This window comes from Anopheles coluzzii, chromosome 2 (genome assembly GCF_943734685.1).
Source record: "Anopheles coluzzii chromosome 2, AcolN3, whole genome shotgun sequence".
NCBI classification, from domain to species: domain Eukaryota; kingdom Metazoa; phylum Arthropoda; class Insecta; order Diptera; family Culicidae; genus Anopheles; species Anopheles coluzzii.
In genome coordinates, this window is record NC_064670.1 from 54,014,806 (window position 1) to 54,038,597 (window position 23,792).

Genomic DNA, 23,792 nt, shown 5'->3' on the forward strand with positions numbered 1-23,792 from the left:
TAATTTAGATGCATTAAGAATCCTGCCCTAATTAAATACGCGGTGTGACATTGGTACATATAATTGAAATTGAAATTACAAACAATTACGTGAAAACAGTATTTAAAAAATTAACAAAATATATTTTGAAGTGTACGTTTTATGAATACAATTTCTGTAAATACTAACAGAAACAAATTGTTAAAATGTGCGCTTATTGCCTTTAACAATACACGTAGATGCTAGAAGAAGTTCAATAGGGGTGAAAAAAAACATGAAAGTTTCGCATTAACCAGCAGCAGTTTCTCAAGGATCGAAAGTATACTGCAACACTGACTCTGATTGAAACGGACAGCGAATTATGAGACAGCAAACGGAACTTTATATGAAATCTCACTGAAGGAATGAAATAAGTCGCAGTTCCTTTTTTCTTTCTTCACAACACTCTGAGGCAGCTTTTACTTTAACTTCGGTTGAAAGAAGGTAAACAAAAAGCAGCATCTGCTGCCGATAATTTGAAGAGAATGATGAGAGGTAGGTTAGCTCTGGCGATGGCGACATTGTCATAAGAGTGACGCAAAATCGACCTGATATCGTCGTCTCGGAAAACTAAGCAGAAAACGAACGACTTGCTTAAGATCCTTCTAAGAATGTTACAACTCGTTGCTTAATTTAATTTCCAGCGCAAAAATGTCACAAAAATATCGCATTTGACACATTTTTCCTTTTAATTATACGCAAAAAAGAGCGAAAATAGGAAGGACATACTAAGTGTGAATTCAAAACCATGGGTCTGCAGTGAAATAACCCATTCTGATGGAATGGTGCTGAATACCGTGTTTTCCATTTCTTTTGAAGTGCCGGAAAATACGGGTTTTTTTTCAAAGCTACCGTGACTTAAGCTCATTATTAGAAACGATGGCCTTTTTTTTGCTGTAATCCTTCATTTATCTCAATTCTCAGATAATTCTTCTCACAAGAGAAGTATACCGTTCTAATAGGCTCACACATTTTCACCCAGCCGGGTGAAACATCATCAAACGTCATTTTCCATTTTCCATCATCGTAGCAAATGGTTGCGGACAAATTGAATTGCGCCGAGACTCGTCTTGTTGCGCGGAGTTTGCATCGTAGATATTGCTTTATTCGTCGGTGACTGGCAGGGCATGTCGATGATGGTCGAGCAGCGTGATACACATTTCCGGCATAAAAGTCAGTTGTAAATCGAGCGTAATGAAAGTCGGAAAGCTTTGACTCACATTATGTGCGTAAAGTTTGAAAGGATAGTAGAAGGTAAATCCAAGAAAAGAATGATCTAGATTGCTCCACGGCGAGATTACGAGCGAGCGAAATGATGCTCTACGAGGAAGAGTAATTTGACAAAGAACGATCAATGATACGGGTTTTCTAGCATCTCGCCGTGCTGAGACCGGGTAGGTCTCATTGGTTGAGCTATCGAATACAAAGCATTGACATTATTGCATCAAATGTGTAACAGTTGCTACATAAACTGTTTTGCTAAATAATTACACACTTATATACTAATATACTACATATACTGTTTAACTACATAATTTATGTTATGAACATGTTGTTATCAATAAAACATTGATGTTGATGTTACGTCGCTTCCGTAGCTGTCATAGTTGAGGTCGGATACTCAATCTATTTAAGTGACCACAATTTAAATGTAAACACAAGACATTTTGATGGTCATTTCACTCATCATACCAGTAAACTGACCATCAGGGCTTTAAAGCTGAATTTCTACTGAAGCTCAATTTTTATAGGCTCCCTCATCCCAAGAGTAATTAAAAGTCGTGGAGTTTTAATGTCTTTACTATAGTTTTCCCAGTAGGATAGAACCGGGACTGTGTTCTAGAGATGATGTGAAAATTCGTTAACTGTAAACTGGAAATCATGGATAAATAAAATATAACAGCTAGCCGGGTTACCCAAAGGTACCAAGGGAGTTTGAACTAGACCAAGAAGTTTTATGTTGACAGGTTGGGAATAAGAGTTTTTTTCAAGTGCCATACTATGGATTGAATATTTCATGAAGCTTCAAATTCATCCTCTACAGCAGAAGAGTTATTTTTTTGGAATTGAAACTGAATGTGAAGATGAAACGCATCCGTGTAAATGTTTATTTAAAATGTCCGGGTAGAAACTGTGTATGCTTTTGATGTTCGGTAGTAGTTAGTTATACTTGGTGTATATAAAATTTGTAAAATCGTTGTTTCCACGGTTGGTTATGTGATTCTATTAGAGTTACCATATTTTGATATATTTTTATTAGTTTAAAAATTAACCCATCAAACTCAAGTGCTTTGAACGGGTGTTCTTATATTAGTTTTCGCGTGTAGGTCTGATATCACGGTAAGCAAGAATGAAGTATTTCCTAGTAGGATTAGGAAGGCCTAGCAATGAAAATCTTGCAGCGCAGTACATCTTAATCCTCTAATATTATCGGTATAAAAGAATGGCGAAGAAGGCTTCACCAGAAGTAAACAACCTATAAAGTTATCTTCATTCAGAAGCATTCCTTTGAAATGCATTTCTTCAATTTCAATGGAACGAGAAACGGAATGTATTACATTTAGAGAAGAGAATAGCAGTTTTCTAAAGAATAGAAAGGACCCTAAAATGTTCGGAAACACGCGCTGAGGAATCGAGCGTATAATTGTTATTGATTTTTATTATTTGCGTCCAGGTTGAATGTGAAGGCAGGCAGTTAGTTGTTTTATTGATGTTTGCGCTATTACCAAGCGGAGTCCAATTACGTGTTGGTGACTGTGTTCTGAACATTTCTGAGCAGAGGTAAATGGCAAGCTTTCGGCCAATGTTAAGAAGTTTCCCGATGTTTCAGGATTCCAGTTATAGATTTCAACGTTTTCCTAATCAGTTGTTTGCTAGGGAGGTGAGTCATGAATTATGATCTCATGTCATAAGACAGTCCTCCTTGTGTCTGTTAATGAGCGATTTTGTGTAACAAATAAATTGAACTTTTTCTTTTGGATATTACATTCGTATTGGTTTTAATTTTATGAATTATCGTAATAATTTGTAACCAAAAATTCTAGTGCAATATCTTGTCGTTCCTATCGAATAATTAATTTATATTATTATGGAATTTATAACTGAAATGTGTTATACACTTTAAAGGAAAATGTAAAGTTTATAATTGATTGTAAAATACGCAAAAAAAACCATTTTGGAAAAGTATAATAGAGGACATTTCTGAACCCGCAGCGACATGATGTTATTTGCAAAAATTATTCAAAGGGAAGCATTAGCCGACGGTTGTAATGAATGAATGAAGAATGAATCCTTAACCTACTTTTACCATCGATACACTGTACGCTTGATAAGCAGAAACCAGCATCATGCTTCAGTAGGTTTTTATAACATTTTGCTAATTGGCTTTTTCTTCATTGGATTCCTACAACACGAGGACTGCTGTAGAGTTTGTTGTTAAAAAAAGCTATTTGCCAGACAGTACGACCTGCTGCGAAGAATAGCAACATGATCTTATTGAAACAGTGTCATTTGTATCAAGAAGCTATGGCATGATTTAAAAAAAAAAATGCGTTTCTATAAATCATTCATAATTGGTGCTTCATTTTGTCCTACCGTCTTAGCTGTTCAGATACAACGCCAATGATGCTAGGCCATAATATTGAGCCTTGTAAAATGTCGCATAGCATCAACTCTATTTGAGAATAATTGATTATATCACTCCTGCTACTTTCAATAACCACATTTGTCAGTTAATGTTACATTTGTGTCATTGAATTTAATTTAAGGCTTATCAATAAACTTTCTAATTCTACAATCTACGATTACACATTCTTTTTAATAGTATTTTAATATTGTTTGGGTGCATATTTTGCTAAAATCCTATTTCTAGACTCCGTAAAGTTCAATTTGTTTGGATAGCAAGGCCCCGTACTAACATTCAGTAGTCACCAAATGTTATCACTGTACGGAATGAAGACGATGGGTAGTAAGCTTGTTGAAAAACGCCCCCAACACACATTTCTATTGCTTCTCGCTGAGTAGGGTACGTTATCGGCATAAATAATACCAGCAACAGTCTGGTTTGCTCCAGCAGAACTTTTATCAGTCTACCAACGCTTCTGTAGCCGTTTCGTTAGAAAATGGAAAGCTGATGTACCGCAAGAGATAGCAGCTGAATAATCTTTCTTCATTTGTTTTCGAATATTGAGACAGATTTTACGTGCTGGAGCAAATTGTCCGAATATGTGAAGCATGTCACATCAAATACCGCATTTGTTGTGCTGGTGATCTGATTCTTCCTTGGTGAATGGCTCCGGGCTCCGGCAGACGTCTTCAGACACGACCGTTCGGCATGTGCCGCTGGTGACACTCATGCACGGCGCGTATGGTGTGTGTGCTTAATTCTTTTATTTATGATTCCTGTCACTTTCAGCTTTCCGCATACAGAGCCCAAAATTGCCTGCAATCCGCCTCAACCAAAACGTGTCAAGAATACGTCCGGCGACAGATAACTCCTTCTGGTACTAGGTGGTACACCCAGAAACAAGGAAAAGCTGATGACATGAGCGTACCACTGGCAAAAGCTCATGAGCGCGAAAGCGAGCGAGCTCAAGACGAAAGGAATTTGCAATTTTATATCTTGCGATGGAAGAAGAAACAAAAATTGCAGCTCAAACAAAGTTCATGCATTGGTTGTTGGTGCATTTCGCGTGAGCAAACCATGGGCACCTTCTGCTGGTAACTAATTGAAATCTATTATTAATGGTGGCTCATTTTTCGCGCAAGGAACAGAATCTGATGATTGAAACAGGTGCACCAGTGCATGGCTTGAGGAAAAGTACATGAAACAGAGTAGAACATTTATCACAAGTAGCTGAAGGGTAAGAAAAGGGAATGAAGCATAATTTATCACCCTTCAACCTCTCGTGCTTCTTACCGATCTTGGTGTATGATGAAGACGAACGGCAAATGCCATTAGTTTGCTATCAAGTTGAAAGGATAACAATTTCGAGCAAGTAAGGAAATAGATTCCAACATCGAGTATCACACGGTAAAACAGCTGTAGATTTCGATTCGCCCTATGTTTGTCCATTTATTGTTTATGTATGTGTTCTGGAGCATTCGCATACGGCACCTGCATTTGACAGGGAGTGGCCTTGTGCTTCTGAGGTTTTAATCGATTCAAAAATGCAATAGTTCAATTGAAAGTGTAGTGCAGGCCAAGGAATGGTATGGTAAATATTTTATTATGAGAAGATACGTTTGTTACGAATACACCTACGATCTATATGGTATATCCGAGATTCTTACTAACTTTAGTGTATCCTTCTGCATTGCATAAAAGGTTATTGAACGTCACGTATTTACCAACATTCCATTCTAGAAATAAACTGGAAAAACAGGCTTTACGGACTCGTAGGACGCAGAAATTGTAGAAGAACGAGTGACTATTTCTCATTGTCTCTTATTAGAACCGTTGGAACGAGCAATCCCAGTCAGTTCCAGTGTATAGATAACCTATTTTTAATTAGTGTGAATAGTTTCGCATGAGGTTAGGAATGAGATGCATAGTGTGAAGGAAAGTAAAGTCTTGGCTCGTGTTTAAAATGTACGTTTACAGTCTAAATCACAGTCTGAGGGATGTTATCTATAGTGAGACATTGCTTTATGGTGCGAGTGGTTTTAATTGCAATTTACATGTCAGGTTGTACTTCTGTAACAGATTCCATTATTCTTTCTTGACTAATATGTTAAGTCTGTTTTGAGCATAGCATAGAATAATGATGATGGCTTTATATTAAGCCCCTGTTGTAGACATCTCTGGAAAATCTTTAAAATTATTTTCATTGCTGAAAACCACATGCTGCACAGAACACTGCTTACCCAAAGGTATAGTGGTACCCTTCATAACGAGTTTAATATGTTTCTCAATGATTATGCGGGAGACTTTTTTAATTATAATTTCTGTGAAAAGTAAAATAATCGATTGCATGACCACAAATGTGCTAGTATGAATGTATATATACATAGGATGTTTCCTATGTCTTCATATTACTGATATATTGGAAGATAATGGTAGTTCACTATTTATCTGTCATTATTATTCAATCATTTTCTTAATGAAAGGCATTATTAGACATTTCCTACCATATTTTATCGATTTTTTTTATCAAAATTGAATATTTGAGGTAAATATTCTTTAGTACAAACACAATTTTCAATGATTACGATAAATTAATTGGCATTAAATCTACAATGATGTATTGACGAGATATCATACCACACACTTGTACATCATAAAGTTATACAATACTTCTCCTTCTTACATTAAACGTTTAGTTTAAATAGTTTTACATTAAACAAAGCTCCCATTTGCCTAAGTGATAAGCAAAGTTACAGAAATTTTCAATGTTAACCGATCGTGATCTTGGTTTCATATCGACAACAAAAAACGCATCAAGAAAACTAATGAGATTGATCGTTATGCGAGATTCTACTAGTTAAGAGAGGCATTTGTTGAGCATTTTGATTTGCTCTTTATGGGAAAAACTCATTGTAAGTGGTACTCGTTATGAAGGGTTCCACTGTATTGATTAACATATGTGGATTGTTACAGTGTTATTCTCGGAGCAATTATTAATTACGGATTACAAAAGGACTGTATGTTGGCAATTATGGTTTTGTCACAGAAGATCTACGAACTATTCACCAAGAGTCACTAAGGGTTTGTTTGAATAGCCTGTGCCTGCAATGTAAGGAGCATTATGGTTTCAAGATACCCAGAATTGAAAAAATCGTTGAGAATAACATCATCTCACATCTATTATTAGCAATACCACAGTACAGTATATCTAGATTGCATATGGTCCAGAATTCGAATGCCACATGGTTCGTATTCTTGTGTCGTTATTTAGAGGACCTTTTTAAACATTACCCAACACTCTATATGGTACGTTGGGGACACAAGCGAAACCGTTATTTTAGTTTAGTCATTATTCTCTTTCAACTACCATCGTTATGACCGAAACGCGCATTCGAGCGCACACGTGCACGAGCAAAAAGAAGGGCTATTCCGAACAAGATAGAATCACATTAAACCAGGCAGCGATGGGACTGAATGGATATTTGAGTGCTTTTACCGGAGGCGTTACACTTGTAGCACTTGCTAATATTACTTCAGTGAAGTTTTCTATGGCAACCGAATCCACACTGCACCGCTTTAGAAACCAAATGCTATTTTAGGTGGAATGCAATTCGAACTACTGTGTACGCTGCTGCTAGATTATTGCACCGACCATAATTTGTTCCAGCTGGTGCAAACTTCTGTCTTCTGCCCGGGTTCCCCCGGCGAGCCGGAAGAAGTGTCATAGGACGGGACGGTGGAACTGTCTGCTGTAGGAATAACAATATCACTTTCAACTAACTGTTGCCAACCGATGAGAAGCACCAAAAGTGAAGTCGTGACATCAGACGCTAGTACACGATAGTGTTTTCGCGGATTTGGTTTGCTGTGCATATGGTGGAGGTGTTTTATTACTCGCATAAATAAGACGATTTCTTAACAACAATGTGCAAGGTTTTATATTACACCTAGAAAGGTTGCTTGTCGATCTGTTGCTTGGCATTATTTGATCTAAAATAATAAATTAATGTTTGGCAACACGTCCTCTAGCACAACAATCTGAAATCGTACAGGAATCGTAAGCTGAATTGCACAGCACAAAATTCACAAAACTATTACATACATTTTCGATTTGAAGTGATATCACCTTTCAAACGCTAAAATCACAAGTGGATCCATATTGCATTACAACAACTAAGTGGTTGCCCTGATTGGTCAAACAATTGCCTGCCTAGTTGGAGCCAACCACAAGTAATACTGTTAAAGGCAGCGTTAATTCAGGTTTCATAAACCTGTGACGGTAAATACATTGCATATAATGCATTGTATGGTCGTATTAAGCCTGGATTGAAATCAATATTCAGATAGTTCAAAGAAAAATCATTTCAATTTATGCTTTCGCATGCGTTTACTTAAAAAGGGAGAAATGCTATATCTGAGAAATGCACAATATATTTGTCCTTTCTAATTGCTACGTTGATTGGAATCTGCTGAGAGGGCTGAGAGTGCAGGGAACATCGTCGGAAAATAAACAATAGCATTAATGAGCTCGTCTGGCATATGATGGCATGCAGTGCAATTCAAATGTACTGTTGAAACGAAAGCAAATTACTTCCTTATTTGGTAAAGAAGATGCTGGCTGAAATGGGAGGTATCTATCATTTAAATTTATACAATTCGGTTTAAACCACGCATTAGTTGGTTCCCCACACATCTTTATACAGGGCCTTAGGTTGTTATTATTGTCAAAACTACGCAATAGACTAAATGACTCTTTTGACGACTGCTTATGGTTGAATATGGTACTATAGTAGGCTAGAACACGATCCTAATGATGTGTACAACATTCCTCATTTTTACGTGCCCTTTTTCATTTATTGAATACATTTATACAAATATAACTCAACATATACTGGAAGCGTATGAAAAGAGATGGTACATCATGGCTGTGATTATGTAACGTGTGCCTCATTACTTAACATCGTAGCGAGCGATAGCGTCAGCATCAAAGGGCTAAGATTTTGCAGCAGTCCTATGAGTGCTGGCCGGGAATGAAAGGAAACATAAGAGCCATTACTGTAGTTCATAATGTGTCGAGTGGTTCACACAGTGGGAATGAATAGAAGTCAAAATTAAATTGCACTAGTAGTATATCAGCTAGACGGCATAATTAAGAGTACAGTGAATCACATTGGCAAACAGTTTTTTTATACTTTAGTTTGCGGGTTACATTTTATTATTATTATTTTAACAACCGTTGTCGGTCAAGGCTGTACCCACTTGTGAGGTTGGCTTTCAGTGACTTATGGATTATCCCTCCCCCCCATAGCAGAAATGTCAGTCCTACGTATAGCTGCACTGACCATTTGGGGCTTGAACCCATGACGGGCAAGTTGTTAAGTCGTTTGAGTTGACGACTGTACCACGAGACCGGCCAAATAAATAGCTTAAATAGCTATACTGCACAAAAATTGTATGTATGATGATTTTTTGTTCATTGAACGTATTTCCATTCACGAATGAATTTTGTCCTTTTAAGGCATTAGTGTTAGCCCTTGGTGTTTTAATGGGGCCACACGCACACGGTTAGCAGCGTTTATGCACATTACAAATTAACACGACAGATGAAGTGTCAAGCTATTCTCTAAGCGAGCGAACGTCACGCGTGTCATGTTCGTGCCGGAAATCCCTCGGATCATCTACACTGCACATGATTTCAAGCGGCGCTCCGTGGCGTCATCCATCCCGTTTGTTCGAGTTCTGTTCTTAGACAAAGTGAGGATGAGGCAGAAAAATATGTCCTCTCTCAACGAGAAAGAGATTTCATCACGCCATCCTTAGCTAGCGTTTAATTATCGTTTATTAATATTACGCTAGCAGTCGTTGGAGACAGCAAGAAAACGTGCTAAAATCGCAATAAGTAAAAACCATTCATCACTGGAATCGCAAACGAGCATTAAAACTTTCACGATCCAAAAGCTACCCTGCTGGTTTATGTAAAAACGGCACAACTTAAGCAGATAAACTTGCGCACCGATGGAGTTTGTCATCGATTCTGATTTAGGGTGTTTGCTACGAATATCAAAGATGCTAAGTTTTAATCAAAATAATGCTTGAAGAACACACACACCTCACGGCGAGTGATTCAAATGTACCGGAACGTTTATCTGCGATGGGTTAATGTGTAAGCTTTTCGATTAGACCCAATGCTATAAAATGGTGCCGCTGAACGTTGAAGTAAAATGGAACTCATAGAAATGTTAAATGATTGTCTAACCATCTAATTTTCACCTCCTCAATCCTTCTCCAGCTAATGTTGTTTCAAAAATCCTCAAGTTCAAAACAGTATTTACCCTTCTCTCAAACCATATAATGTCATTTAGTTTCGACACCATGATCTCAGAACATAATGCACAACACAGCACTGCGATTTGTTTGCCATTTAGCAGATCACTAAAACTGTACCCACGCTGAAAGTTTATCGTTGACAGCCGGAGTCCGGGAATAGTAGCACCAGTTTTTGGCTGTTGAAAACCGCGTGACACAACACTGACCGTTTGCCGTGTAAAGGTAAAGCGTCTCTCAAAAGCACACACACCGAAATGCAGGTAAAGACAAAACGCTACTACTGCTGCATGTACACCAGAGCAACGATGGCAGAGACTGTTTAAAATGCAGACTGCAAACTTACACCGCACGATGGCGGTAGCTGTGATGTGCAACTTCACCGGTGATATTTGCATATGAAAGGTGATGATGGTGAGGAAAGGCGAAGAAGGAAAGGTAATTTACAGCAATTGTAACAGTGGTGGTACTTTTCGTTGAGTAGAATCGGGCTACGTGAACGTACGATGGGTAGTAGGACAACGTTAAATATGAACAGGTTTTTCTCATTAGTGTTACTATCGCAAATGTGCACTTTTGAACTACCATTTTGCTTTGTGCAGTGTTGAAAGTGACAAGAAAAAAACGTTTCATGTAAATGCTTTGCGAATTTATGGCAAGCAATCTACTCATTTATGCATGTTACAGTGATGTTATCAAAAATAAATAGCCAACGTGAGAATTGTTGGATGTTTGATGAACACGGTTTCTGCCTGTTGCCAATCTATATTTCTCGTGGGTTAGTAAACGTTTTTAAGTTTCAATAGAGGAGAAAATCTTGAAACTAGTTCAGGTGTGCACTATCACTTGAGGGCTAGAAGTTCTTTTTTGTCTGATAAAGGCACCAAAAAACGGAACGTATATCCAAAGACTTGGTGCATCCGGCTCGCTCCGTTATGGTTGATATCAGTTGAAGCTCTCCGGAAAATGGAAAAGCTTGTTACTTCATGCTACCTTCCCGTGGATCGGTTGTTTCAGAGATACAGTATCAACAGAACGAATGAAAAAAGCAAATTGACATTACCAACTGGTTGACAATTTGAGACATGAACATGGGGGCACACGTGTTGTAAGACAACGTAAGAAAGAGAAAATAAAACACAACATCTCTACTGTACGAAAGCATAACACCTAAACCAGATTCTAGTAGCTTCTCCGGTCTTGTTGAAGGCTTGTTATTTTTCTACATGATCAGTTTCACTATGGCGGTGCAGTGATGGCATATTCTTTACGGAACCTACCTATCTTGTGTCAACCCTCTGGAGTGCTCCACTCAGCTCCACGTGTATGTCAATCATTATGCAATGGATTGGAGTCAGTTCCGGTGTTGGTTTCGTGTGGTTTGTGCCATTGAGCAAGCAGATGCTTTGTCGTTGGCTGTTCTAGCAAGACAAACCACTGAAAGGAGTGTGATAAAAATGCTACTTAACACTGAACAGGATTGATTGGGGGAGTACCGAAAATGTCTGACATCGAAAGAAGAATTTAATTTCACGTTGTCTGCCAAGAGATTTGTCCCCTGTATCCATCAGCAGAAGGATATTTCATTATGTAACTTTTTTCCTCCAAGTTCTGATGGGCTGTCTTTCCAAAACCGTTTAAAATGTTTGTGACTTTTGTTACTTATAACTGATCTCCGGCTTAGAGAACGCTACCACAACATTCATTCATACATTTTTAAACATAAACAATCAACCAAATTAAGTACTGAACTTACACGATTTAGTAGAAAAATTGGGCGGGGAAAAATGTCTGCTGAAGCTAAACCGTTGCCCCCGTTAGCCAGTCAACGATATAGACAGCAGGGCCTTCGTTAACAAAAAAAAAACTGCCAGCGCCGAACGAATGTGGAACAGCTCTCATTCATCCAAAATGAAAGACGAGGGTACTGCAACCAAAATGCAAATTCAATGTCAACATCGTTTCGTTCCGTTTGGCTGCGGGCTATGGTCAGCAAGTGAGTAAAAATATGGGCAAATAAAGAGTTGGATAAAGAACTTCATCGACATCGAGTGTCGGACGTTTGCTGACCTAGCTGCAGTTGATGGACACACATACACGTGCTATCTCCAACTGAAGTAGAAATGGAGTCGAAACAATCCAAACCGGATCTTCGCTGGTTGGATGATTGTGGGTTACTACTCTGTGGGACTCGTCAATGGGCTTTATGCTCTACATACAAGGGGCAATGTCACATAACACAATTAATGAACAAGATGTCCTGTACTATGTGTACACTTTATGTGGAAATTTTAATTAAAATTCTTAAACCCGTTTCTAGCTCAAGGGCAGCTTGCGATGAGATATTCAGTAGTAAAACTGAAATAATTCTGCCTTCAGAATTAATTACATTTTTTCAGCATGCGTGCAGAATATGAACGAGTTAATGTTTAAAAATACAATAAAACCTAACGGTAATGCAAAAGAATTTATGTGTTGGATTGAATGCAATCAAAATAACAACTCATCGGTTATAGTTAACCTCTGTATAAAACTCTGTATATCTAGAGTCCTCCACTACTTAAAACATACAATGTTGTTCATGTACATAATGCATAACATGTATTACAGGGTTTTCCAGGGATTCTCATAGTTGTTGGACACTTCCTTGAATCTTTCCTATTAGAACTGAACTTCATACGTTCAATGGGACATTGGACTCTATGGCGCCCTTTTTGGACAGGCTCCTTCGAAATGCCTAATGCCTTTGTCCAACAAGGGTCCAATTCCCATTACATTAACCTTTAAGTTGGCAACCGAATACCCGGGTATTTTATTCAACTTTAAACTTCAATAACTTTTGATTCACTGCTTTTAATGGCCTGAAAATTTCAGCAAGCTGTAAATATTCTATTTTGATTTATTTTAAACTTTACCACGTAAGTTGGCAACCAGCATACCCGGGTATTCCATACATTTTGTATGGAGAAAGACGTTCATATTGTGCTTATTTTGGAGTCTAATTGAAGCGATTTAAAATTTCAAATAAACCGTTAGTTTTATCATAAAATAAAAAAAACTTTATGAATAAATGAAATAGGCATTACTTGCTTACTGCATTAAAAGATAGAAAGCATTGTTTACCTATGAAAACCGTTCATTTTTTGCATCAAAACGTGTGGGCAATACCCGGGTATGCCGGTTGCACCAGAATCAATAAAGTGTCCCAAAGCTCTGAGAACTCCTGAAAAACCCTGATGATTACACAAAACAAACTTTTCGTGATAAGACTTACTAACGTCCTTTTTAGCTAAACTTAGATTTTAGCTTGTCAGTAATAAAACCACAATAAGTACTTGTTCATTCACTAAACATAAATAATGTAAATGGAATATATTACACCAGGCGATTGAAGCAAATTAATGCATTGGCCCTTACAGCAATGCCTAATTTTGAAAAAACTGTTTAAAGTACAAGCGATTGTCTTATTAACCCGAATCTCTAGTACCCGCGAAAAAGGGCGTACAGCAAAATGAAATTAATATTGCCTTTCAATGTCATTAGCGTCCGTTAGCGACAAAAAAAGACGCAATCATACATCCATCAATGGTCGTTCAGATTACTGTTACGAATTTGCTTTCATAGAGCGAATAGAAACGATAACAACAGCCATCCACGCATCATGTGACAAGGTCAGCCAGAAATTGAGCGACATTCATCCACCGGGTAATGGCTACCGGTATCCTAATGGTAACGATCTATTCAGCTTAAATTACATTTCGTTGCTCACAAAACGTACAAATGGCCCCGTACAAATCCGTTCACGATGCCAATAACGACCAAGACGACAATGGCCGACGGCAAGTGCTAGCCGTTATCACATTAAGCTTTAATTTTGGGGAAGGACGGGTTGGATTCGCAACTACCGAACAGGGGCCCGTGCGGGAAATCATGTTTAATTTTGTTGTGATGATGTGATAGATAATGGCAACACTATAACGATACAAAATTGAAACATTTAGTGTCGCTTGCTACAGTGAAGTGTCGTTGTTGTCCTCTGCTTTTCTGCAGAGCAAAATAGTACCCTTCCAGACTGTACAGGAGTAATTATTTTCTAATTAAAACTAATAACCCATGGAATTGATGTGGAGGTGAAAAAGTTAGCTTTCTTTTTGATACAAGCTAGCCCTCGATGCAAGAAGTAACAATTACGGTGCATCGCGTCTGGTGTGAGGCTTCTCATTCGTTCCAGCACTTTACACTGACAGGAATCCAGCGTCACGAGTTCCAATTAAAACAATTAAAGCTGTGGTCGGAAATGTTATGATTTCATTTAACAAAATGTTTAACTTTTTGATGGAATGTACTGATAAATCATACTGACAATAAATCTGACCTCTCGCTAATTACAGACCAGAAATGTATCGGCACGTTATGATTAAAATGTTGGTTCTTCTTCTTCTTCTTCTTCTTCTTCTTCTTCTTCTTCTTCTTCTATTTGGCGTAACGTTCTACGCGGACATACTGGCCTATAGAGGCTTTTGAGACTTAATTCATTACCACGCAGCCAGATAAATCAATCCTTGCAACGAGGGGACGTTCCATTTCAGGCTAGAATCAGTGACGGGCATGTTATTGAGTTGTTCGAGTTGACGATTGTAAAACGGAACCGTTCCTTGTTGTTATTAAAATGTTGGTTATTATGCATTTATAATCGAAAATTAGCGATGAAGGAATTGAGGATAAAATACCCTAAGAGGACTATCACGGAACCATATCATGGAACCGTCTCAGATTTTTAAATTAATTTGACCTTATCACACATTCCGTTTTAATGCGTTTACAACTTTGTTATTGAAGCAATACTAAGTATGCCCCGCAGCAAATTTACGTAAAATGCAATATACTAATAACAAATGCAATATACTGCATGCTTGTGCAAATAAAAAAATAACAAACAAACTCACAAACCGACAAACGGACAATATGATAGTCCAGAAACCAGAATTAAGATGACAAGATAAAAACGTATAAGACAATCGTGGCAGATGATACCACAATTGAAGCTCATCATAGTGCCAAGCTGGTACGACAGTACCAGTTAATTACATGCTTGCACATTAAATGCGTCTGGAGCTAAATTTCGACAGCCAAAAACGATTTACTTTCACTCGATATGAGAAATCGTTTTATCGTGCCCATGAATATATTTAGAAAGGAAGATGAGAATTTTTCACTAATAGTGGAAATGCTTTACATAATCGTATTTGTTTAGTTATTATTTAATATTATGCCATTATGTTTGTCGAAATCTATTCCTTATTGAATCCTATTTTGTTATAATACACAAATGCTGCCAATAGTAATTCAGAGAATCCCTTTCTACCTTCACCTCACCTCTCCATTCGTGCAAATTGCCGCAAATTGCCAACAGCTAAATTTGTCATTGACAATAAAGTCATGCCATGCGCGCATTGTGCCTAAAAATAGTTTACTATAGGATTTGACTTGCATGTACTTGTCCAAGATCTTCTTAATCAGCGGCAGCCTCCCAGTCCCCATGTCTTGGTGCTACATTGTAATTGAGTAAACGAGATAACAACAATGGAAGGAAATCATAAATTCGTATTACCGTGCATGTTTATCCCGTGTAAGAAACTATCGAGAACTGACAATTTTTCGTAAAACAACATGTAATTATTTCGACATTTTGGTTTAGTTTCTAGAAGAAGATGAATAACTTCTACTTGACGTAACGTGCTACGCGTGCATGCAGGCCTATACAGGCTTTCGAGACCCATTCAATACTGCACGATCAACAATTTTAATCCATATTTGAGCTTTCTGTTTTATACACTATTAACATTAAAGGTATGAAAGAGCAAAAGTCTAAAAATAAGACGAAAATCAATATTAAATTCGAGCGCTCAAGCCCTTAAGCCATATTCAGCAAAGTGCCTGCAAGGGGTTATATTGACTGGTGCCTTGCATTCGTAATTCAAATCTTTGGCGCTGGTAAAATAAGGTTTAAAATGTTTTAATTATTGTACGTATTGTATATATTGTATACAAAGTGTATAAACCGACGTGAGACTGTATGTGATTTTTTTGAGATTTGTTTCACGCAAAATTGTGTGAGATGAAATAATATCCACAAGTGAATGATTGGAAAGATGAAATTCATTTCGAATTTCTCGCATGGTTTATCATTCGTGGGTCAGAAACTCGGACAAAACCCGATGTCGAATACAAACAGAACATATATTTTCTCGCTCTATGGCTGTAGAGCAATAGATGGGAGAAGAAAATCCCTCGGACATTGAAACCGGCACACGTACACCGGTTGGATTTACAGCCAAAATTAAACCGTATCGGTCGAGGTTTGATCTCCCGCAGATCCTACGAACGTGCTATTCGTTCATGGGTATCTATCTCCGTTCTGCGCTCTTATCTATCTTGCGGCTCCCTACCAGATTAGTTGAATGTAGGTCAAATGATGGCAATGCTGCTTTTGTCTGATCGGGAAATGGTTGGGTTCGATTTTCACCCCATTTGGTTTGTGCAGTCTGAGCGGAGTAAACAATTTGCACACCCAACAAAGTATCAGGCTCCAGGGAAGTGTTTTTATTGATGGCTGTTTTATACTTTTCCTATCGTCCGTTTATAGATCATATTATTTTTCTATGCATTACTTTTTCGACTACTTTATTATATTGACAAATTTCACGTTATATTCATTCCATGAGAGAAAAAAAAAACACATACAAATTATTGTTGAAGATTTTGCGTCATGAAATAAGTACCAAATACACCTTTAAAATAGCAAAAACTTATTAATTGCAGTTTTCTGTTTGGACATTTCCCGCTCAAGAACATAACATGCATGCTTCATGCTATTAGCTCGCTTGGGACGTAAATTATATGAATTGCAGTTTGTGTTGCCTCAATCGAGATTAAATCTTTCAGCAGAAAACATTTGCAGGGAATCAATTCCACTCGTATGACCCCAAAGATTTCGTTGGGGTCATACGAGTGGAATTGATCATGGGGTCATACGAGTGGGGACGTTGGATTGCAGCTCAAAGAAAAGAACGGTCGGCAAACAATAATCGAGCAACACGCATCAATTGGTAGCGATGCCGATCACGATTGATTTTAAATAAGATTGCTTCGCAAACCATTTCAATAATAAATTAATGGAAGCCGGAACTACCAGATTGTTCATACTTTTCTCACTTATAGGTATATTATTATTGAATTTTGTTTATTCGAAATATTTAACATAAGTCTGGGATTTGAAATGGCGAGATTAAGCGTCATCGCTTTTTATCGGCGATATTTCGCTTAAAGGCAGTGAAGAGAAGATTTCTACGTGCCATTCTAGCAATGCATTAATTTTCTCATGCAACCTATTGTATTGTATTGTAGGCCTGTCTCGTAGTACAGTCGTCAACTCGTACGACTTAACAACATGCCCGTCATGAGTTCAAGCCCCAAATGGACAGTATCGCCATACATAATACTGACTATCCTGCTATGGGGGATGAGTAATTCACTAAAAGCCAATCCAACAAGTAGTGGTACAGGCAGGCCTTGACCGACAACGGTTGTTGAGCCAAAAGAAGAAGAAGAAGAAGAACCTATTGTATTGGAAATGCTTTCAATGCCTCACTTTTTCGATGAGCTTTAACAAGCAGCTTGCCCATTGTAGGCATATACACACAGTACACAGTTTAACCAGTTTTTATACAGGTTGTTTAGTATCAGGCCAAAGTAAGGTTTTAAATTACTGGCTCGTTTTTCGTCCGGTTCACTACCAAACATCATTACTTTATGAAAATCCAACTGGATTGTGCATTTCTGATGATGAATTCGCTCTCGATATTTTGATGAAGCAGACATAATTTTATTGAATACTAATATTGGCATCGTTTTTTTTGCGTTTTTTCAGCTTATCAGTTTGTTTTGCCCGATAAAATTGCTTCTTCTTGTTGTTTGGTGCTAAAGTCGCACCTCACCTGCCATGCGCCCTTTGATTATGTATGTTTGAGCTCTATTCTGTAAAGCTTAAGTTTGCTTACCACGTGTTTATCAGGTTGCGCAAATATGAAACGAGTTCGACAGTATCGACTCACCATTGTCAAAATGCTGTTTAAATGCTTTTACTGTTCGATCTATAAAACAGAGGGCAGCATGATGAAAATAAAAAAGGACCAAAGGCCCTGACGTGTCATCTGCTGACACTTGGTTAATCGCTTGGCAAAAGTGTACTACTGCGACGATTTGTCACCTGGATCTGTTTGAAAGCAGGTTAGCGACCACCGTGCGTTAAGGTTGATTCTTGCCCGCGTCAATTAATGGGGGAACGCATTGCGGTGTTTTACGAAGCTTTGGATACGCCACCATCGCTGAGTGCTAATCGAGTGCGATGCCATAATGCTAACGACGCGGTTCAACATGCCCTTGCCCTTGAGGGGCGGCTTACCCGTGTGCCGCTTTCGGCAAATAACCTTTGATCAAATTTGTACACGGTCGGATCGGCTCGAAAAGGAGCCGAGGATGCCAGCGAGTAACGTCGAAACTATGGCGGGTAATTAAAACGTTCAACTCTAATACACGATAAAACTTACTTTTGGTTACCGCAGGGTTTGTAAACTTCTGCATCCAGCATAGCCGGTTGGCAGGGAGTCGTTGGATCGATGACACGAAACGTCCTTTACCGCAGGTGAACGAATTTCTATTGGATGATGAACGCAGCCTTTCGTACTTTTGCTGATTTAGCAGCTTGAGAAGTGCATGTTAAATTAACTACACTATATTATTAATACACCATCGCATACACTGAGAACGTACATACGTTGCACTGCACAGCTCGTAGTGGCCGCTTTTACACACTATCACTCATAAAGCTTGCAGAAGAGAGAGAGAGAGAGAGCCAAGGTAAACAGTAAAATTACCCCCGTTTTTGTACCTCCACGCAATTGTCGTATCAACAACAGTCAACAGCGGTTTTGTCTGCCTTTCTTTCCTTTCCCAAATGTTGAAATGTCCCGCATTGGCGGGGGCCGCGAGTAAACTGGAATTTCTTCTCTCGAAAGGCGAAGGCAACAAAGCGGCAATGCGATGTGTTGACCGTCCTTTGCCGCGGGGCAGTCCCAAGCAGGTTTCACTGCTCGTTTATTCAATCAAAGCAACATAACCAGCGTCAAGACGACGCTGAGTACGGCGGCTACGTTCGTCGATGAACGCGGTCGTCGGAGACGTAGCCAGTGAGGATGGCGTTGCTGCTGGCAGCGGATACGGCGACTACTAAAAATCAAACCAAGTAACAGCGACACCAAATAGCCAAATAAACAACAACTACAACCGACCCCACCGTCGTCACAAGAGCGGCTGCTGTGCTGTTGGCGGACAGTGCCAGCAGGAACCATAAACCGCACACACGCGCACTTGTCGGCTGATGACGGCAGAAAAGACACCGTCTAAATATTATTCACGTCTAGCGCAAGCAATAACTGGGCAGACTGGCATTATTTTTAACCATTAGGATCACTGTTTCGCACAACATCACTGTTTGTATTGTGGCTGCAGTGAGCGTATAGCGTACACACTTATTAACACGACAGATGCAACTATTGAAAAATCAATCGGCTACACACTGACTGACGCAAACGCGATCGAAGTTGGGCTCGAATGAATAATCAATTCTCTTCCCATCGTACGAATACGTACGTGGTTTTCGCACTCTGGCGTTGCGTTTGCGGATCGGAAAATCGACCACACTCCGGTGCACCTCCGTTACGACGACAGCCGACCTACGCTCGCTGTCACAGTCACGCACGTACTAATAATGGCCGAAGCTTTGTCCGGTCAGCCAGGCAGCGCCGCAGTTTAGTGTAATGTGCTGCCTTCATGTGTGGCGGCTCCGGTGGCGGAGCGAGAAAACGGCGTTCGTGCACGATGACGTTTGCCGAACCGCGAGCCCGACTGAGTACGCAGGCCTCCATCGTCGAACCCCAAAGTGTCCCCTTCCGCCGGAAACACACAGCCGGCAGACAGTGCTGAACAGTGCGCGCCCCCTGCTGTACACTGTAAAATGATGACGAGTTCGAACAACCGAGCGCGCGCTGATGACGTCGCGGACCAGGTCCGGGTCTTTCCGAAATCGATTGTGGTGCCGGTTTTAAACCACACACACACACCTCCAATCGTGACCGGAGATAAGTAGGTAAGTCATGTAAAATGAATAGAAATGGAGCTGCTCAATCATTTCTTGCTGCACAAACACGCAACAATGTTTGATGGATGGCACTTGTTAAACCTATTTAAAAAAGCTTGACTTCTTATCATCAAGCTTATCACCGAGCTGCTGGAGCCTTAGTATGATAAATTTACATGCAGAGCAAAAACAGCTGCTGCTCGTTGCGCTCCAAATTCAATAGCGTTTCGTTTTACGCGGGGGCCTAATCCAATAAATATAGCTGGTGAAAACAGCGTTTTTGCTGCGATTTCATTAAAACCACAAGATAACACACAAATGTAACAAAAAAACCCCACCGATAAGAAATGCAATGATAAAAATCCATGAAAATTGAAGATAGATATAGATGTATCCCCTCCCCGCCGCTACATGGTTGGCACTTGGCCAAGCATGCGCGGAAACACTTTCATTCATAACACCTGTACCGCGGAAGGGGGGAATGCAAAAACAAATGCCCCAGCAAGAGCGAATGTCGGCCATCTAACATTCCGGGAAGATCGGCCGGGTCAGCTCGGAAGGGAGTGTCACCTGTGCTGGTGTTGGTATCCGCGCGGAGGTCAGCGCATTGTTTTGGGATGAATGAAACAACCACCTCCTACCGCACACTGGAACCTGGTCGTGGGCTACTTCGATTGATTCGGCTGTGTCGATCCAGCTGTTTGCCCCCAAAATGGCTGGAGGTGATGTTTTTTTTTTCTCTTTATCGAAGGCTTTTGGATTAATTATGCGATAGTTGTTTTTTTTTTATCTTTGACAAGGTTAACAGCTCCCGACAGCTTTTCACGCCCTGCTGCACACTTTTGTGTATCTATCGCACATTTTCTCACACAGAAACGCACCAACACTAGAGCGACAACAACAACTGCACGGCAAGGGGCGTGCGCACGATGAACACAACGCAGCAGAAAATACGTCACCAAAGGCACGAATTTTAGCACGGTTGTTATGGTTTTCTTTCGCCTTTCACACCTTTACCGAAAGGTCGTACGGTAGCGACTGGTTTGTTACCACTTTTTACACACCCATCAACAACGGCGAACAGCTCTTCGAGGTTTTGGTATCAGTAGCTGCTTCAGCCGGATCTTCACGGTGCAATTTGGGTCTACACTTACTACTAGGATTTCCGCGATTCGTACGAGAGCGTACCCGTGTCTGACATCTGGCTTCTACTACCGTCGTTTTGACACTTGCCTCAGCAGCAGCAGTAGGCGCCCCGAAGCGCAAAGTACACCGACAGTACCGACGTTGCGCCTTCGATAAGACGCGACTTCGTTTCGCGGGGCGACTGCGGTTTCTTTTTTAGTTGCTGGCACACTGCCCACAGCCCACCTCTCTGGCGTCTATATAGCTCGGTTTCTCTTACGCACACGACGCTTGGTTTTGCTTATTTTTAAACAGCTTCAGCGCTCGCGGTTGCTGTACTTTCGGCCGAGAGCGGCTAGCACTGTTTACATCATGCCCGGACGCTCTCTTTCGCACGCCCGCTGTTGATTTCAAGTTCCTCCTCATCTCTGACGGAGCTTATCTCCGCGCTCCTATCCTTTACATCTCGGATGCGGGAAACGAAACTCTCGCCGACAATGCCGTAATCGCACCACAGTGACTGACGCACTGAACGCGCTATCGGTTGCGGGACTAGATAATTCTGTGTTTTCTTACAAAAAAAAAATGCTTCATCAATTATATCAAGCAAAGTAAAACAAACTTCAATTATGATATATTTAAAATGGAAAAAAAATAATTTAAAAGAAATAACATGAATAACGCTAACTAAGCCTCCTAAGCTAGAATGCGTTATGGCACGTGAGCAATGGAGCTGCCCAGTAGCAAAAACATTGTTCCAAATTTTTGGGTATTTTTTAAACATCTTTTTAAATTAACAAACTCATAACACGAAGTGAATATAAATAACAACTAAAACAATTCAATTCTTTGATATATCTACAACAACATGCTTTGAAACATTTTGCACACATTTTGCTACTCACTGTTGGCGCACGTGCGCAATGCGCAACCACTTGCCGACTCTTGAACCTCATGAAATGGGTGGGAAAATCACGAAGGCAAAAACGATTTCCTTGGCGGATTTTCCTCGCCTACCCCAGCTGTGGAATGGACAACCAGCGGTAGGCACATTGTACAGAGGTACGTTGTATTTGCGCTCTCGACCTCATCGAAGTGACCATTGATAGGATGGTAGTGTTGGTGAGATCGCATCGAAGTTTTTTGCTATCTTTCGACTACATATTTTCGTAATGGCTCTCTCCCACAAATTATCTCTCTCTCACTCTCGCTCTCTCTCTCTCTCTTTCTTTCTATCTTTCGGATCCTATCTGGCTCTCTTTCTATCTCTCCCTTTCCGTATACTATGTTAGCTCGTTTTAATTTCCCAACGTTGAACCTTTCCAGATTGAAGTAGAGCGAAGACGCGGCTAATGAAGGCTTTGATTGATCTTCTCGTTTGCGGTAGCGACAATTCAATCAAAACATAAACAAATCCTAACCCTTGCCCAAGTAATCTCACTTTGCATTAGACGCAGGCACGCGTCTACACAGAGTGTGGTGCAACGTTTGCTAAATGTGTTAGACACACATTCACTACTGGGCGCAAGAAGTCACGCGCGATAACGGTCGTTCTGATTGTATGTTATTTCTTAAGTACGTTTTATGTTCTTGCTTTCGGTGAGTAATGCAGTCTGGTTTGTTTGGATGATTTTGGTCTATTGCATCTCTCTCTCTCTGTATGTGTTTGTGTGTGTATGTGTGCTTATCTGAAGTAACCCCGCGATACTGCCACTGAAGTTGGTCGCGGGTCTCGTGAGCAGAGCAGAGCTTGAGTATGTGAAATCGACCGCACAGCGATGTAAACACGGACACGGAACAATGAGAAAATAGACAAACAAAACTGTTGACCTCCTCGACCAGCTGTTAGCATGAAGGAGGCAGAATTATTGCCATGTGATGATGAGCCAATAATTCTAATAAATCCCTTGCGGCTAGTTTGAAGACGGTTTCATGTAGTTATATGTACTTATTGTTCAATAAGTAATTTCAACAAATTAAATTTAATGAAATCTGGCATTATATTTTATCAATAAACATTTGCTTCAGTGAGTATTATTATTTCCGTGGTTCGTCTTAGTTTTCAGATTTGATAGTAAGTTACCTTTTTAAAACCCTATCTGGCCAGTTTTTTTACCAAAGAATTATTGCTTACTTATACCATTGTAAGATTGCAAATCTTAAAATCATTCTACCGTATCTTTAGCAAATCGAGCTTGCTTCTCTTTGCATCATTCCGCCACCCATTTTCAACGACCGCATCGACACGGATGAAATGGCCAAGCGGAAACGGTATGTTTTAACGAACCACCGAAAAACATTAGCGATATGTTTTTCTTTTCCTTTGCTTTCTGGTTTTTCGTACACTCCATTTCTTGTTTTGGATGAAATGTTAATTAAACTGAAATAATCATGGCCCTTTGTTGATGTAGCTGGATTATGTCGAAAGTTCGCACGCAGTACAAGAAGCTTTGAATAGCTGCTTTGAAATGTGTTTGTTTAGGTAAACTTTTCTTTCTCCGT

At 39.7% G+C, this 23,792-nt stretch overlaps 1 protein-coding gene across 6 annotated transcripts in view; it reads right to left on the bottom strand.

The window, feature by feature from the left end:
* Positions 1–21,669, bottom strand: part of LOC120951822 (alpha-1,6-mannosyl-glycoprotein 2-beta-N-acetylglucosaminyltransferase) — a 39,157-nt gene extending 17,488 nt beyond the window's left edge. Inside the window, exons 1-2 of one of the 6 annotated variants that reach the window (XM_049606982.1) lie at positions 18,804–20,207; positions 18,577–18,730 (exon numbers count right to left, since the gene is read on the bottom strand). The gene's annotated coding sequence lies outside the window, so the exon portion shown is untranslated. Of the gene's footprint in view, positions 1–18,576; positions 20,208–21,229 lie in introns of those variants that run through there. The other 5 variants (XM_049606981.1, XM_049606983.1, XM_049606980.1 and 2 more) reach the window with 5 other exon arrangements.
* Positions 21,670–23,792: the final 2,123 nt, after the last annotated feature.